Source organism: Rhamphochromis longiceps, linkage group LG19 (assembly GCF_057381845.1).
Source record: "Rhamphochromis longiceps isolate RC_006_pf linkage group LG19, R_longiceps_female_GT1.1, whole genome shotgun sequence".
Lineage (NCBI taxonomy): Eukaryota > Metazoa > Chordata > Actinopteri > Cichliformes > Cichlidae > Rhamphochromis > Rhamphochromis longiceps.
This window is the reverse complement of record NC_140575.1, coordinates 28,782,796-28,798,058: the sequence shown is the minus strand read 5'-3', so window position 1 is coordinate 28,798,058 and position 15,263 is coordinate 28,782,796. Positions and strand designations below refer to the sequence as shown.

Sequence of the window (15,263 nt, the reverse complement as noted above, 5' to 3'; positions counted from 1 at the left end):
TCTTTGACAGGAATCCGTTGCGGTTCATCAGTATTGCAACAGACATTGAGATGATTGATTGTTTGTTCCCATTTGAAGTTGTTTTTTTTTTCTTTTTTAACAGGGATGAAAAGTTTTATAAATTTATTACAAGTCAATTATAGAGTTACAGATTAATTACAAGGCTTTTGTTTTGAATGATGAAGTCATTAGATTAAAATGGCTACATACCCTGTTTTACTGCAGAAGCTTTAAAATGCAATTAAATGGTTGTCTTTTCTTAATCCATTAATCTATTCAGTTCCCTGTAAAGTATTTAGACACCACATTTTGAGTTATATCTTACAGACGCAAGCTAGTCTGGTCTGTAAAACAGTCCGTGTGCACACTCGAGTGTGTAAGTAGTCTTCTGTTATCATAATTTTACTTGGATACTTTGAAACTCCCCTTGAGCCAGAGCAATGTAAATGATTTCCTGATGTTTAAACCATCGTTGCTGTGATTAGACACAGAGGATCACGATTGCAGCTTATAAACTGCCTGTAATGTCCCCAGAGCTCATTAAAAAGCACAGAAATGATGGCAACGCTTAACTCTCTGCGAATGTGCAGTGACAGAAAGTGACTATGATTTGATTTTATTGTTTTTACAGTATAGTCAAAACCGTTGTGTCTTCAAACCAAAAGACAGAAGCCAAGAGCGTCAAATCCACGATGGTCCTAATAACGTGCATCTGTATCTTATCAACTCATTTTCTCATCAGGTTTTTTTCCAGCGGTTAATAATATTGTAATTCCCCTTCGGGGGGTGATTAATATGTTGTGTCAAAGTAAATCAGATTTTTTTTTGGCAACTGAAGTCTAATGTGATGGGTGCAGCAAAAGTCAGGAAGCTGTGGTTTGGTTTGGGAGCTGTGGTTCAGTTTCACTCGTCATTGTTGCTACACTTCCACTCCCTTTCTTTTGGATCATAGAAATGCTGCTGCTGAACAGAAAAGTAATGCTTAGACTGAGAGTTTTCTTAGTTTGAATGAAGTCCAAGAGATGGACTTCATAGATGGTTCGTCGATGGGACGATTTAGAAATTACATGGTTTTATATGTAAATCTAATTTTTTCCTTATATTGAGGCGTATATTCAAATAAGTCATGTTTCTGTTTTGGGGTGTTTCTCATTGATGGGAACTAATTCCCCCTGTTAGTTCCAGGTGAACCATAGCTAGCATTCAGTCAAGCCACCTTTTCTGGTGACATCATTGCCGGTCATGTCGTCTTTTCTGCTCCAGCGAGAGCTAAATGTTGAACCTTAGTGAGGCCCCAGTGCTGGTATTAATTTCTTGGGCCTGTTGGCATCCATCCCCTGGCAGACCAGCTCCAGTCTCAGCCTCAGCCCAAGTTCTGGTTCCATCTCCATGTAGGAGTGTTACTGGAAAGCTGGACAGCGGGTCTGGCTCCCATAATCATTTCAAACCGATCTGCCAGCATCTGTAGCAAAGTTTGCAGGAGATTAACTAGCATTCAGAGTGGACAGACAGGAGTAAAATAAATAAATATATGTATATGTGTGTGTGTGTATATAATGTATTAAGAGGAAAAAGAACACTCATCCTGCTATCATACATCATCTTTACAAACCTGTAAAAGAAATGAACTCCTTCTGCGGTCCATTTTTCTGCAATATGGCTTTACAGCTTAATACGATATAGTGCATGCATTTGTGGAATTTCTATGTGGTTTCCAAGAGTTTTAGCAATTTATACTGGGAAAGGGTTGTTTCCAATTGCAAACAGAAGGAATGGCTGAATAATGAAGTGGAATCTTTTTTCTTTTTTGCAAGGAGATAAGAAACTAAAGTTCACAAGTCGCTTCGTGTTAATATATTCACCACTCAAGGACTATAAGCATGTGAGCATGAAGAACAATTAAATAAATAAAAACACATTTGATGACCCATATGCAGTGTTCATACTTTGGATTGAAGCATATACACTCCAACTACTTTGTATTATGTTGCTTTAATACATGGATTGCAGGCTTATTCCATTCAAACAAATGCAGCTGGTGGTCAGCAATATGTTACTTCATGCTGTTTCATGAACTAGTTTGTCTTTGTCTCATTGGCTCTCCTGCCAAAGAAACTAGATATGTACTAGCTATACCGTTAGAGCATGCCCGCTGCATTCAGTAACAATTAGTACATCTGTGGTGGTGATTATAAATGTACCTTACACTGACTGTGAGTCTCTGTGTGTAGAGGTGATCAGAAAGTCCCACTGGGTCTTGTTCTGCCGTTCACAGGATTCCATTGGCTTCATGGGACACTGCACAGTTTTTGAGGCTATTAGTGAATGTTTAACGTTGAGTCAACATGAGGGAATACTGTACCTTCCCCAAATTTATGAGACCAAGATGTAGAATGATTAAACCTCACCTCTGACAATCATTATAACTAGGTTTGCTTGGGTAGGAAAATCCAGTGTTTCCTCCTCCTTTAAAATAAACATTACGTTGGCCTGGATTTACAGTTTTCTGAGCTGAATCTAGTGAGTCCACAAAACATAAATTTCAGTTTGGAAAGAAGAGAAACACTATAACCTTTACAAGTATTTCATTATGATGAGGGAGTTTTGACACAACAATAGGTTCACATCCTGCCGGTGTTTCTACATAATACCAAAGCACTCCCGCTAATCCTTTTTCATGCATCACATATACGTCATATATCACGTTTAGATGCTTTATTGAAGTTATCTGTGCATGAACTCTCTCCTGACTAGCTGACCTCCACCATGATGCCCATGAATCTCTTTCTTCCTGGACCAACAACTCCGCAGAGGTTTCTTCTACAAGCTGTTGTTCCTCCTGTAAACACAAATAGAATAGTGTGTATGTGTATCTGTGTGCGGATGGGGTTATTCAAAAGCTGTTCCACTTGCATGGCAACGCCTCATTACCCATACTGCCTTCTTCTTTGCCCTGAAGTGGGGTACAGCTCCCCTCACTGGGCCCAGTTGTCAAGGTGACCCAACATGCCCCAGGATGGCAGGTAGGCAGGCAGACAGGCTGGGAGAGAGGGGGCTGTTCACCCTGTCTTTATTGTACGGGGCCCACCGTATGCTACCTGGTACACTAGACCCTGGGTACTTCCAGACTGCAGTATATATCCCGGTGAGCAAGCAGCTGATCTCATTTTTCAACAAGCAGCTGCCCCAACATCAGGCCCAGGTGAAGGTGACCTCCCTTGCCTGTTGGTGTGTCTCCTAAAGTAGAGAGGTGCAGTCAGTGCTGTGCAAAATAATGCTATAATGAAATCAGAATTTGATTGTTGATCTGGCACCCACAGTATGCAAGGCTTGTAGACACAAATGCGACAGTTGTTGCAGAGTTATTGTAGCAGCCTGTGATGTTTGAACTGTGTTTTCTGCAAAATGACACAGATCAGGAAGCACAAACAGGCCATTTTATCTTTGCGCACATCTATCTCTGTGTCTTGTTCATTCTCACACTATGCATTTCTCTATCCATTTACCCATTCCTTCCTCTTATTTGTGTCTCTCTTTCCCTCCCTCCCTCCCTGTCTCTTCCTGTCACCCCCCTCCCTCTTCTACTTCTAACACAGGACAGATTGGGAAGCCGTGATGGCGGCACAGAAGTTGAGGGAGAAGCTATTTATCCCAGACGGATCAGGAGGTGTGTGACGGAGGTGTGGACGGTTGCTGCAGGTCAGTGACGTTGGCAGGCGCCAGGCAGGCCGGCCCACATGGCTCGGGGACTGTGGGACTACAGACAGATGGCACCTGGTGGGTGACAAACAATTAACAAACCAACAAGAATAGCTGGATCGGCAGTATACCCACAAGCACAGGAGATAGCAAGAGAGCGGGTGCATCTGTGCTCTGAACACTTTTACTCTTTACTTTTCCTCTTCCCAAGTCTTGTTTTGTATAACAGTTGCAATTTACCCATGTGTCTTTTTCACAAAAACACTCTTGTTGTCGTGTCGCTATAGAACAGTCTAAATAAAGCAGCGTGGAGCATATGCAGCCAGCATATGTTTCTGTTTATTTCAGAAGAAGCAGTGGGTAATTTAAATGTGCAATACTGTGGAACAGCACATTTGATATCTACTTAAATGTTAAGCAAAACTTATAAACAGTTACATAAAGTTTGTCTTTGCAATCGCATTGCCTGCATTGGTTACAGGTTATGTGTAAAATCCATGCTGGGAATAGATTGTGTGGTTTATGGTCGTCACTGGTATTGGACTGTCTAACTACATTCAATTGTAATTAGACAGTCCACTTACTGTACACTGAAGATGGCCTCTGTTGTCATAAATGAGAAAATATGTGATTATTTAATCTTTTTTAAGAGTGACAAGATTGAAATTATTATCCATACTGAGCTCTGTGTGCGAGTAAACGACTGTCATCTGGTAGAATTATTACTTTGGACCGGCACTGGTACTTGTGTGTGTGTGTGTGTGTGTGTGTGTGTGTGTGTGTGTGTGTGTGTGTGTGGAGGAACACATCTGGAGTCTAGACTCAATGGCTCTGTGGGCAGGGTCCTATCTCCAAGCAGCATCAGGTCCGGAGACCGGCCATGTTGACATAGGTGGCACACACACACACCGGCATCTGTTTCAACAGTCAGTACTCACACACACACACACACACACACACACACACACACACACACACACACACACACACACACACACACAAGCACTTTGATTCTCCAGTTTGAGGGCGAAGGAGGGAGGAGGTGACAGAGAAGTACCCAAGGTGGAGTTATTGGGGGTACGATGCACCGCCTCCTGAACCATCAGAGGTCCCTGGTAACCAAAAGCAAATGCTACTTCTCAGAATCAGCACTGTAAATCCTCCAATCCCCCCTTTCCTTTGCTGTGTCAGGATATTAAGGTAAAGGAGGGGAGGGCAACATGTGTATCTATGCGTTTTTTGTTTTTTTTTTCTCCGCATGCTGATTGTGTGGTTGTGCTCGTGTTCATACGTGTGTGCTTTTATGTGTGCGTCGTTAACAGACAACACATATTATGAATTCCCTCCTGAGGAGTTATGGGTAATCTTGAAAATGGCCCCACAGTAGTCTTCAGGGGGAAGTCTATGTGTGTGTGTGTGTGTGTGTGTGTGTGTGTGTGTGTGTGTGTGTTTGTGTGTGAGTGTGTGTGCAAAAGAGAGAAACTGCTACTGGGCTGCATTGCAGGGTGTATGCTGAAAAAGCCTTTAGCGCTTCCAGATCAGTGAGTTTTATTAGTCCGTATCAGAGGACTGCCACTTATGATTTACATCTTTGTGATGTGAAAACACACACACACACACACACACACACACACACACACACACACACACACACACACACACACACACACACACACACACACACACACACGTGATATATTAATACCTACATTTTCCCTGCATGTCACTTGCTAATGTACACACAAAGTGTATAGAAAGAAATTAAAATGAGGACTGAGCAGAAACTCTCCCTTGTGTCAGCCAAAACTGAACAACAGGCAAGACAGATGGATGCAGGCTTAAGAGTAAAAGATGTATAAAACAAGCCATTGTGATAGACAGCCAGAGAAAATGAATTCTGCAATACTCTGAAGCCAGTTTACATAGAGCCTTGACATATTAATGGGATAAACACAGTGATAAATCTTGGTCGGGGAGTGACATGCAAAGAATGCTGGTGCGGTAAGCTTTTCACAGTAGCAAAATAAACACAGATAAGACTGTGGGAATAATTATAAAGAGGTATGGCACAAGGTACATGTGTGTGAGCCTGCTTGGACCAACAGACACACATGGAAAACATAGGCAACAGCAGCACCTACAGCTTAGGTATCATTTTCTTTGGAGATTTACTTGTCAAATACAGTTAGGTCCATAATTTGTTGGATAAAGACACCAACACCATCATGTTACATTTTAAATCACTGATTAATATGCAGACTTTCAGATTTCATTCAAGGGGTTTAACAAACATTGCAGATTAACTGTTAAGGATTTACAGCCATTTTTATACATGCACCCTTGTTTCCAGAGGCTCAAATGTAATTAAACAAACTAACATAATTTTAAATATAAGGGTTGTTCTTAATTCTTGTAAATCCTTTGCGCTCAGGGACTGCCTGATGTTTAGGACCCATGAACATCACCAAATGCTGTGTTTCAGAATCAGAATCAGAATCAGAATACTTTATTGATCCCTGGGGGAAATTATTTTTTGTTACAGTGCTCCATTTTAAACCAACATTGAGCAGCTCTGGCAGGATGCAGTTGCTGCTTATTTGTTGGTCTTTCTGTATTCAGTAACTGAAAAGCATGCCCTATTGAACTGCAATCAGGTGACTGACCTTGCCTTCTGAAACTCTTGGGTTTTCTTGCAGTATGCTTAGGGTCATTATCTGTTTCACAATGCAGTTTCACAGCATTTTGCTCAATCTGAGCAGAGAGTAAAAATCCATACACTTACAATTCCTGCTGCTGCTTCTATCAGCAGTCAAATCAACCCTGTTAAAGATAAATAAGCACTGGTCACCTGGTTCCACTGGCAATGATATAGTACATGCCCATGTCATAAGCCTTCACCATGTTTGACCCATGATGTGATGTGATTCTTCCCCATGTGTTTCTTCATAACTTCATCTTGGTTTTATCTCTCCAGAGCCTTTGAAAGATTTTTCAGGTGTTTTTTTGGAAAAGTCTAATCTCATTTTCCTGTTCTTGAACGTAACCAGTGGTTTTCACCTTGTTGTACACCTCCTATTTTTTTGTCCACAAAGGATTGTAGAGCGTGATTTCCTTGCAAATTTTCTTGACATTGTGAATTTGCTTTTTTTCAACCATGGAAATAATTCTGTCATCATAAACTTTAATTGTCTTCTGCTGGTTTTCAGGCCTTTTGATCTTGTTGAGCAGACCAGCACATTCCTTCTCTTTAAGAACGTGATAGGCCGTTGGTTTCGCAATTCTTAAAGTTAGATATATTTTATTAATATTTTAACCTGATAATGACCTTGCTCACATTTCTTTTGCCTCATATTTAAAATTGCAGTTAAAAGCTACAGAATACAAACTTGGCACACCCATTAAACTGCTCCTAAGTCAACTGTCTCCTTAATTTTAAGCCTCTGAAAATGTACTGATCCACATACAAAAAAAAGCTGTAATTCAGTTAATACAGTATGTTTGCAAAAACCTTCTTGCAGTTACAACTGAAAGTCTATACTTTAATCGCGCCTTGATTGATTTAAAATCCTGTGTGGTGGGATATACAGGCAAAACTAAAACAAATTATGGATCTAACTCACGCTTCCCCTATTCTTAAACCATGAAACCAATATGATTTCTATTAGCACATTAAAACAGTAATAATGAATGGGCTTCTAGAAAGTTAAAAAATATACATTAACAAAAGGAGTAAGTCAGCAGAGGTGGGTATACTCAGCTGCAGTTAAATGTCAAGAAAAATAAGAAGCGCTTCTGCAGTAGCAAAGAGCCCATAATACAGTCCGAGGTATAAATTTTCCTGTCACCTTCTCTGTGGTCGATAAGGGAGAAAGATTGGGTTGAAAATTGATTTTCGAGAATAATTGCTATTCTCTTCGTCTCGGGCACTCAAGTGTCTCCAAGGCTATTTTCCATTACAGCTGCTGGCTCTCCAATTTACCTGCCCTAAGTAAATACAAGAAAAGGCACAGCCTTTGGCCTCTGGACTCATCAAGGTTGTGAAACTTACAGATGATAAGATTTACGGTGAGCTCCATATAATTGGCCGGCAGTATTCTGGAGATTGATAAAGCTTGACCTTTGTGACGCGTGAAGCTTGAGACACCCATGACACAACAGCCTTTCATTGTCCCATAGAAAGCGAGCTGAAAATATTTATTACCAGACTGAGGTTGTGCCACATTGCGCCACGCAGTCGTAAATGGAACGAGCTGAAGCGTGTTCTTTGCAGAAATGCGATGGACTTCGGTCACATCACAGACACAGATGTGGACAGCAGTTCATGATAGCCAATGTGCTTTGCGTGTCATCACCATTTTGATCTCCTGTCCTCCTTCAAACAGCAGCAAACAGACCGACTGCATGAAAGGTGATTAGTTTGCACGTTTTTACCGAGCCAGATCTAATTTCTCATTACTTAGCTGGTACCTGGTGTGGTCCTCGTGTGGCCAATCCTACCCTCCTTTTTACCGTTCAGCTAGTAACAACAGCTATTTTTATGAACTGACACGTCACTACATTGATTTTATAACAGTTTAGGTAAACATGCACACCAAAAGAATCATTCCTTTCTTTTTAAAAAATATTTAAAAGTCATCTTGCTTGTGAACATGCACAGCAAAGGCGGTTTGTATGTAGTAAATGCCAGGTGAACAGGAATCTCTGCTGCTTTCATTAGAGATTGTGTTGTGTGTTGCATTGTATTGTATCATTGTGTGGAACAGAGAGTGATTCTCTAGCCTTCTGTCCTCCTGAATATCATACTCGGCTGCCATCTGAAGCCTCCCTGCTTTGCTCCAGTGTACAAAACCCTATTGTGTTTTTTTTGAGATAAGCAGAGATGGCGAGAGTGAGAAAGAGAAAGGGAGAGAAGGAGGGAGAGAGAGGGTGAAAGACTCCTCTGGAGGCGCCAAGCCTATCTCCCCTATCTCCTCCAGAGAACATGCCGGCATTCCCAAAGACACTGACGCTAAGAGCCTCATCGCCCTGCTGCCCACCTCCAGGAGAAGGAGACGAGGAGATTTGTGTCATGGTAACCCAATCCCTTTCCCTTCTGAACTCCCCGTCGCCCCTGACTGCCTGGGAGAGTGACGGAGAGTTTGAGATTGGTGGGAGACTCAGAGGGGTGTTATTGTTTTTGAACAGAGGTGCACTAAGAGTCATGACTACATGTCAGTGCATCTTGTATAGTCTTGTAATTTTGGAGTTGTTTCAGTTGTCTTTGTTGTTCCTCAATAGCCTTTTCTGCCTGAATGAAGAGATATAATTCAGTTTTATTGACCAACTTTTACAGTAAAAATCGAGCCATGATTTTGAGACAGAAATAGAAAAACTTGCTTGTTTTGAAGTGTGCTGGGTGGACACGTTATTTTAAGTGGAGCTAAATTAAATAACTCAGTCATCGTACTGTGCAAAAGTCTCGAGCCACCGCTCATTTCATTATATTTTGCATCCAATGAATCAGACTTTCTTGTGATTTTTAAAGTAGTTTTGAGAAATACTTGTCCAGACCTCCCTAAAGGTCTTTCAAAGTTTTTTACTTTCTTTAAGTAAAGTAATACCAGATTATGATCGATCGTTAAGTACCATCTGAATTGATTCTGATTGACAATGGCTTATTTTTTCGCTGCCAAAAAACACTACAAATGCAGGAAAAGCATAGCTGCATAGAAAACAATGGAACAATGGGAAAGGATCAGTGATGGATAGGCCTCCCCCAACTCAGGGCAGTCAACATCCAAAGAAAAGCTTTGAAGGTCCTTCAAAGAAAGCAGCAGAACTACATCTTAAGATTACTTAAGAAAGGCCTAAGTGAGTTCAGGCTGTGATGAAGAATTAATCTTCAGGTCATACCAAATATTGACTTTTAAGCTTGTTAGAATTTTAGAAACACTGTTTTTTTCATTATACACTATGTTAAATTGCACGTTGCAGTAAATTGCTGCACTTACTTCCCATTTTTCTTCCAAATACAAAGAAATGAGTCTCCAGGGGTAGCTCAAGAGCTTGGCACAGATCTGCCAGTGCTGTATACTGGTCTGGCAATATTTTTAACTGCACATGAGTTTTTCTTCATACATGTACGTCTACAGTGATCTGTATGTGTCTGGATATGCTTATATTGGTGGGTGTGCGACACTGGAGACCACAGACATTTGCATCGTGGATTTAGTCTTGGTTTCAGAACAGTTACGCCCTTGCCTGTGCATGTATCACTGTTTAATATCTACCAGTGGCCCTACTTTATTTGGGACTGAGTGGGATTGACTCCCACGGACGGCTTCGAGAAGAGATGTGACACTTAGAGAGAGAAGAGCAGAGAAGGAGGAGGTCGTGTAAACACATTCACACATAGATACACACTCGCTCACATGTTAACACATTTCAAGCCAATATTCACACAGCTACATTTTTAGGATGCCTTCCTAATGCTCTTTTAACATTTTAACATTCACCAGATTTTCGTTTTCGTCTAGACAACAACTGAAAAAATAACTGCGAAAAAGTTTACAAACTAAGCAGATGCTGAGCACAAGTTGTAATGCCAACATAACGATTGCATTACTTCCTATCCATACCTATTAGAATTCAAAGAGTCAACAAAGTAGTGTAGGTGTACATAATGAATGAAACACAGAATGTGACATCTCCTTGAATTCACACATTTAATATTTCATGGTTCAGAAGCACACCTGAGAGCTGAACATATGACTGAATCAAAACTTAATGTGGAACACGCAATATGCTGAAACTATGAAGTCAGGGGGAGGAGGAGACTGAATTACTGCATCAAGGATGACAGAGTGAAGTTAGTAAAACACTGAACTGCAGTCACTTTTTATTTCAAACTTTCAAAAAAATATAAATTTAACCCTTTATTGCATATAATGTGGATTTTGTTTGCCTCATATTTTATTCTAAATCTGCCATAAAGCCAAACAAGTCAGCAAAATTCTTCCATTTAATCTCAATAGAACCTACAGTTTTTAAAGTGTCTGTGATGTTTATCTCCTGCACAAACTCACTCCACACACTCGCCTTCACCACTGTAGCATCTTCCAAACATGTGTTGAACCCACCAGGAGTCTGCCTTGTGGAGATGTGTGTGACCGTATTTGTGTATTTGTGTGTTCAAGCAGGCCTTCCTGCAAGTGTGTGTTCAGCATGACGTGGCAACCCCCTGCCCTGTTCAAACATGGCGTTGGCTGTGCAGGCAGCCTCATTGTCAGGCTTGGCTTGCCAGTGGTACACGCTGTGCCTGGCACCCTGTGGAGGGGGAAGGAAGGAGCACAGCGGGGCCAGGCCGCCTCCAACACCTCTCCCACCGAGCCAAAGGCCCCTCTGGTGGGGCTCTGAACACCAGAACAGGCCCAGGGAGAAATGATAATGAGGACCAAGACTGTGTTACACAGGATAACACATAGGGATGCCATCACAGGTTTTAAACCGTTCATGCACACACACACACATGCACACACACACACACACACACACACACCAAGACGTAAACATGCAAATATAGAAACATATGCGCTCAAGCATGTCTGCTCTTAATCAGGCTGGCGGGGACGCAAACAAACACACAGAGAAAAACTCACAATCTAGTTTAGCAGAAGACATCTGCATGTGGAAAAAATTGGAAAATTTACATCGTCTAGGGATTCCACTCATTCAGAATTTTGTCAGTCAAATCAGATTTCAGCATTTCAGGGAGACACTTTGAATATGCGCTCCCTTTTTTTAAACATATTGATTTAGCTGAATAATGAGCCACATAACACACATGTTTATCTTTTCAAGTTAAGCTATTTTAGGCTCATTTTGACTCACTGGAAAGAACATCAAATGAAATTCATTGATCACTATGAATAGTTTGCCTTGGCTGTTAGTTCTTTCACACAGAGGTAAAATTTAACTTTTTAATGATTCTTCGAAACGTAAAAATGCTGGTGTTACTTTCCTGTCACCTGGCTCATTAATTGGTAACCTACTGTTTGGAACAACTTTGCAGCGGTGAGTGGGGAGGAAACCAGGGAGACCGATGTGATGCTGCATTCTTACAGAGCAGGGAACACAATTCAGTTATTTATCTCCTATGTATAACAGACACTGTATGATTACAGTAGCTGAGAGATGGACTTTCAACTGGCGATCGCTGCTTACACGCACTCTCTTTGCAAACTTCCCACAACAAGGGAACTACACCACATGCAGGTTCCTTAAAGTGGCAGGTTTAGCCAATAGCAAGAGAATCGTTCCACGTTGTTTATCTGCATAATTTATCCATAATTATGCAGATAAACAAATGCTTGATTCCTAGTCACATTGGGGATGTTTGACTAATGTTTTCAGAGCGCCTCCCTCATGTAGACCCTTGTCTTTATTTTACAAAATCAACTGCCTCAATCTGGAGAGGTTTACCCTTAAATAAATAAAGTCATTTGATTTCAAGCTGATCACTGGTCCCTGTTTTCTCCTGCATGTGAGACTTAGCTTTGATTACATATTACCTAGCTTGATATCAGACTTACTGAATATGTCAACTCCTCAGTTTTCATGTTGCATCCACTCTAATCAATTACTGAAGGGGATTCAATTTTTCCTAATAAATCAGGAGAGACCAACGTTCCCACTTATATTAAGGCAAGGCAAGGCAAGGCAAGTTTATTTGTATAGCACAATTCAACAACAAGGTGATTCAAAGTGCTTTACAGAGACATTAGAAACAAGAACAAATAAAAAGCATGATTTAAAATTGATTAAAACAAGCAAATAAACTAACTAACTAATTAACAAACAAACAAACAAACAAACAAACAACAGTATATAAAATCAAAACAGATAAAATCAGAACAGTAGATAAAATCAGTAGTTAAATGTAAGTTTTGAAATTTAAGCTTAAAGTGTGGATTTGGTGCTTTATTCAAATGCAGCTGAGAACAGGTGAGTCTTCAACCTGGATTTAAATAAACTGAGTGTTTCAGCTGATCTGAGGCTTTCTGGGAGTTTGTTCCAGATATAAGGAGCATAAAAGCTGAATGCAGCTTCTCCGTGTCTGGTTCTGACTCTGGGAACTGATAAAAGACCGGATCCAGATGACCTGAGGGATCTGGATGGTTCATACTGGGTCAGGAGGTCATTGATGTATTTTGGTCCTAAACCATTCAGAGCTTTATAGGCCAGCATCAGAACTTTAAAGTCTATCCTCTGACGGACAGGCAGCCAGTGTAAGGACCTCAGAGCTGGACTGATGTGGTCCACTTTTTTGGTCTTAGTGAGGACTCGAGCAGCAGAGTTCTGAATGAGCTGTAGTTGTCTGACTGATTTTTTAGGTAGACCTGTAAAGATGCTGTTACAGTAATCAAGCCTACTAAAGATGAATGCATGGACTAGTTTTTCCAGGTCCTGTTGAGACATCAGATCTTTTATCCTTGATATATTCTTGAGGTGATAGTAAGCTGACTTTGTTATTGTCTTAATGTGTTTTTCTAAGTTTAGGTCTGCATCCATCACTACACCCAAATTTCTCGCCTGGTTTGTGGTTTTTAGATGTATAGATTGAAGTTCTCTGGTGACCTGTAATCGTTTTTCTTTGGCGCCAAAGACTATTACCTCAGTTTTGTTTTTGTTTAGCTGGAGAAAATTGTGGCACAACCAGTCATTGATTTCCTCAATGCATTTACCAAGAGCCTGTACAGGGCCTCGGTCTCCTGGTGACATTGTGATATATATTTGTGTGTCATCTGCATAGCTGTGATAGTTTATTTTGTTGTTGTTTATAATCTGTGCCAGTGGGAGCATGTAGATGTTAAACAGAAGGGGTCCCAAGATGGAACCTTGGGGAACTCCACATGTGATACTTGTCTGCTCAGATGTGAAGTTACCTATTGATACAAAGTATTTCCTGTTTTCTAAGTATGTTTTGAACCAGTTTAGTACAGTTCCTGAAAGACCTGTCCAGTTCTCCAGTCGTTTGAGTAATATGTTGTGGTCAACTGTATCAAATGCTGCACTGAGATCCAGTAAAACTAGGACTGACATTTTTCCACTGTCTGTATTCAGACATATGTCATTAAACACTTTGGTCAGAGCGGTTTCAGTGCTGTGGTTCTGTCTAAAACCTGACTGGAAGGCATCATAGCAATTATTCTGTTTTAAGAAGTAACTGAGCTGTTGAGAAACTGCTTTTTCAATGATCTTACTTAAAAACGGGAGATTTGAGATCGGCCTGTAGTTGTTCATTTGTGTCTTGTCAAGATTGTCCTTTTTCAGTATAGGTTTGATTACAGCAGTTTTTAGCGATTCTGGAAACACACCTGATAATAAAGAAAAGTTGACGATCTGCAACAGGTCTGACTCTAAAGTCTTTGAGACCTTTTTGAAAAAAACACTCCAATGTCATATTAAGCCAACACTGATCTCTAGCCATGCCAATATATTGGTTCGTCAAGGGTTTTAAAAGCAGAACAGAACGATTGGCTAATTATTAATCCTTCTGCGCTGCTCATTGGAGTGTTTTTTAATCAGAGAACCTCTGTTTTATGTCACAATGCCAGAGAGGTGAACAGTGAACAGATTTAGAGGGTGATTCTAAGGAAATGACACAGGGTCCAAGAAATATAACAAAGAGATGCAAAAGTCAAATTGTACTTAAAAACCTTTAGTTGCATCTGGGTTTTTTGTTGTTATTGTTGTTGTTTTTTTGAGAAACTGTGCAAGAATGGTCTTGATGCAAACTAATTTTATAAGCATGCTCCATTGTACCCGTGCAGCTTATTTGATATCAAATGAGAAATTCATGAAAAAGTGCAGAGTCACCTTTAGCTGTGTGGGTGGGGTGTTGAGTGTCCAGGTGTTCCACTTGCCAAGTGCTGGTTTATTTTGTTGCATCTTATCTGTATGAAGTAGTAAGATTGAAAAGTAAGAATGGGTTCTCATTCGAAGATGCATTAGAAACATTGCAGTCTGAGTATGTCAGCCATTATGAGAAGGCTTGTATGTGTGAGCCAGGAACCAGCCCTGAGACTATATGTTTATTCTTTCGATTTATGGATGCCCAAAACTGAAGAATTAATTTTATTCAATCCAATTCAAATCACAATGCAAGTCGTCTCAGGGGCATTTTACTCATTAAGGTTAAGAACTTATAATATATACAGAAACACAACAATTCCCTTTAAGCAATCACTTGCTGACAGTGGGGAGGAAAAACTCCCCTTTACCATGAGACAAACCTCTGGCAGAACCAGCCTCAGTGAGGGCAGCCATCTGCCTCAGCCAGTTGGGGTTAGAGGAGAGTAAAGACTGAAGAGAGGAGCACAGAATAAAAACAAGAAGTGGGCAATATAATAGACAAAGTCTTGAACCACAAGTGCCTGCACAAAGGATATATGGTAAAAAAAAAAAAAAAGAGGACAGAATGGATGAAATGGAATGAATGAAAAGAATGGAACTGTTCCTGCTTCCTTCAAAGGTCCTGCTATTACCCCAATTCTGAAAAAAACTGGTCTAGATCCCAACAACTT

The 15,263-nt window shown here is 40.6% G+C and overlaps 1 long non-coding RNA gene across 1 annotated transcript; it reads right to left on the bottom strand.

The window, feature by feature from the left end:
• Nucleotides 1-610: 610 nt before the first annotated feature.
• Nucleotides 611-14,652, bottom strand: LOC146646998 (uncharacterized). The gene is made up of 3 exons (XR_014908799.1): nt 14,557-14,652; nt 2,932-3,237; nt 611-2,839 (listed from the first exon to the last, which is right to left on the bottom strand). It is a non-coding gene; the product is annotated as an uncharacterized LOC146646998 (long non-coding RNA).
• Nucleotides 14,653-15,263: the final 611 nt, after the last annotated feature.